Raw genomic sequence first — 3,789 nt, 5'->3', positions numbered from 1 at the left:
TTTCAATTTGTATCTTTATTTGTTTTTGTTATAAGACAATGTGGTTAATTTAAAAAAAAAACTTTTTTATTTTGTATAATTTATACCGAAACATTTTATTTTTGTTCACTTCTTATAATTATGGACCTTCACATGGCTCTTCTTTACAGGTTCTAGATAAATTCCACGCGCCACCCTGTTTAACATTAAAACTAGTGCAATGACTCCTGCATTTCCCAGTTGATTACATTCCTAGCTTTTTTATAGAGATTCTCACTTCTCAAATGAAAAAAAAAAAAAAGCTAGGAATGTAATCTCTACTAGTGTTTTTTTTTTGCTAAACTGTAAATATCATATAAATGAACAATCAGGTTTTACAATACGTATAAAACCTAACCTTTTTGAATCCTTACCAAAAAAGATAAAAACAAGGATACAAAAAACAAATTGGGCTAAGATATTGATGGTTTAACGCAGCCACAACTCTATTAATTTTCTAAATTTTCTCCTCCGTTGTCTTGCAGTAATGATGTTTTTAACATCTCGATCGATGAGCTTGAAGATTGCTTGAGGGGGGCGTGACACTTGATTGTTCAGGACGTTGTTCCTTTGCTTCCAGAGATGATAGAGAATGACTTGGACCACTACCTTCCTAAGAGTCGACGGTGCAATGCGAGAGCGTGATTTGATCCAAGAGAGGAGCTCTGGCCAGGAGCTGAACAAACGATGATGGGGATCCAGTCTGGACAGAGCTTGTCTCCAAATCTCTGAAGCAAAACAACAGGAAAGGAAAAGATGATCTCTAGACTCCTCGTGGCTTGAGCAGATGCAGCAAACGGTGGGAATGTCAAGACCCCAGGAAACCAGTCGCTCTCTTGTCGGCAACCTGTTAAGGTGAACTAGCCACATATTAAAAGCAAACTTTGGGATAGCTCCTTTAAACCAAACCGAAGTCGACCATTCCTTTTCCTCTTGTCTAGGTCTGAGTTTCTCCCAGGTGCTCGATGAAGAGTAGACCTGGTTGGAGCTTCCATCGATGGCCCAGTAATACAAATCCTGAGTGTGGCTTGCTGTTGGAAGATGAACAGTGGTGGGGTGCACGTGTAGAGACAGGGCTGCGTTTGATCTGGGGTAAGGTAGAGTCCACCCTTGGTCATCAACAGCGTCTCTCACAGTAGCATTTAGTGGCAAGCGCAGAACACGAGGCCCTCTATATCCTAGAAGCTTGATAAGAGGTCCAAGAAGAGTCCAATGATCAAACCAGAAACTAGCTTTCTGCCCGTTGCCTACCTTAGTTCTGATGAATTGTTCTGCCAGGGGTCTCAGCTTCAGTAGTGAATTCCACGTCCAGGAGTTGCTTGGCGCTTCTTTCACTGACCAAAACGTATCATTTCGCATATAATGAAATTTGTGCCAGTTTGCCCATAGAGAACCTGTACCAGCGAACAGGAGCCAGATAAACCTCAAGCATAACACCTTATTCTACGAGGCAAAGCTCTGAAGCCGTAAACCACCTTCAGTCTTAGGTAAACACACTGTAGTTCATGCCACCTTTGCTCCTTTTTTGATGTCAATGTGCCTGACCAGAGGAAACGACTNCTTTAAACCAAACCGAAGTCGACCATTCCTTTTCCTCTTGTCTAGGTCTGAGTTTCTCCCAGGTGCTCGATGAAGAGTAGACCTGGTTGGAGCTTCCATCGATGGCCCAGTAATACGAATCCTGAGCGTGGCTTGCTGTTGGAAGATGAACAGTGGTGAGGTGCACGTGTAGAGACAGGGCTGCGTTTGATCTGGGGTAAGGTAGAGTCTACCCTTGGTCATCAACAGTGTCTCTCACAGTAGCATTTAGTGGCAAGCGCAGAACACGAGGCCCTCCATTTCCTAGAAGCTTGATAAGAGGTCCAAGAGGAGTCCAATGATCAAACCATAAACTAGCTTTCTGCCCGTTGCCTACCTTAGTTCTGATGAATTGTTCTGCCAGGGGTCTCAGCTTCAGTAGTGAATTCCACGTCCAGGAGTTGCTTGGCGCTTCTTTCACTGACCAAAACGTATCATTTCGCATATAATGAAATTTGTGCCAGTTTGCCCATAGAGAACCTGTACCAGCGAACAGGAGCCAGATAAACCTCAAGCATAACACCTTATTCTACGAGGCAAAGCTCTGAAGCCGTAAACCACCTTCAGTCTTAGGTAAACACACTGTAGTTCATGCCACCTTTGCTCCTTTTTTGATGTCAATGTGCCTGACCAGAGGAAACGACTACAAAGAGATTCAATCCGTTTTATGCAGCCCTTGGGAAGCATGAACGTAGAGATCCAGAAGTTGACAGTACCAGATATGACAGATTTTAGGAGTTGCAGTCTTCCTGCAAAAGCTAAAGCCTTTACAGCCCAAGATCGAAAGCTTCGCACAAGCTTGTCTAAGAGGGGTTCATATTCTGAGATCCGCAGCTTTCTATGCATAAGTGGGAGTCCCAAGTATCTTATGGGTAGGGAGCCCACAGGGAAACCATAGCTTGTGATAACAGCGGACTCTGTGTCATTTAGGCCTGCGAAGAACAGCTGAGTTTTGTCTCTATTCATACATAGTCCTGAACAGCTGGCAAAATCATCAAGCGCTTCGTTTATACCATGAAGTGAGGAGCTACCACCGTCAAAAAAGATCATAACATTGTCGGCGAACATCAGGTGGGATATACCAAGATCCTGGGTCTTAGGGTGGTAATGTATATAGCCTGCATCAAACCTGGATCTTAGAAGGGAGGATAGGACCTCCATAGCTAGCACGAAAAGGTAGGGTGACAATGGGTCACCTTGTCTCAGCCCTTTGGTGCTCTTGAAAAAGCCCCCTGAACTACCGTTCACACACACTGAGAAGGTAGGCGAAGTGATGCAATGTTTGATCCAGTTGATGAAGATCTCTGGAAGCTGGAGAGCAGTAAGGGCAGACAAAATAAAGTCCCAACTGACAGAGTCAAAAGCCTTCCTGATATCCACTTTGAGCATCCCTCTCGGGTCGATCTGTTTTCTGTTATATCCATGGACAATCTCTGTGGCCAATAAGACATTTTCAGATAGAAGTCTCCCTGGCATGAAAGCGGATTGAGACGATGAAATAACTTCTGAGAGAATTTGCTGGAGTCTCCATGCTAGAAGCTTTGATATGACCTTGTACAAAGTGTTTAAACACGAGATGGGTCTAAAATCAGATGCCTTTGAAGCATTCGAGACTTTAGGTATTAAGACCAAAGTGGTGGCATTCCACTGTTTTAGTAATTGGCCGGATCGGAAGAACTCCAAGACCGCCTCTGTTACCTCAGGACCGACTATGGACCAACATCCTGTGAAGAATTCTACCGAGTACCCATCTAGACCACAAGATTTGTTACGTGGCATTGAGAAGAAAGCTTCTTTAATTTCCTCATTAGAGAAGGGCTGTTGTAGGCATTGCTTCTGAGCTTCAGTACACCGAAAAGGTAGAAGAAGATTCATGTCGGATTGAGTAAGAAGACTTGGCTCAACCTGACTCCCAATGAGGTTTGTGAAGTAATCTACACAGTGGTCTCGAATACCCTGATGCGTATCAATCAAGGGGCCATTCTCTTCTTGGATGAAATGAATATGGTTGAGGGCTTTCCTTGAAGCTACCATTCTGTGGAAATAGGCAGTGTTGCTATCACCATCACTTAACCATAAGACACTTGACCTCTGTCTGTAGAAAGACTCCTCTGCCGTTGCAAGAATCTGCCACTTCCGCTGAGCCTCTAGCTCAATTTGTGCATTGGTTTCAGTGGGATTTTCGAGCATTCT

The sequence above is a fragment of the Camelina sativa genome, chromosome 13 (assembly GCF_000633955.1).
Source record: "Camelina sativa cultivar DH55 chromosome 13, Cs, whole genome shotgun sequence".
Taxonomy (NCBI): Eukaryota; Viridiplantae; Streptophyta; class Magnoliopsida; order Brassicales; family Brassicaceae; genus Camelina; species Camelina sativa.
Note: the sequence above shows the minus strand (reverse complement) of the source record.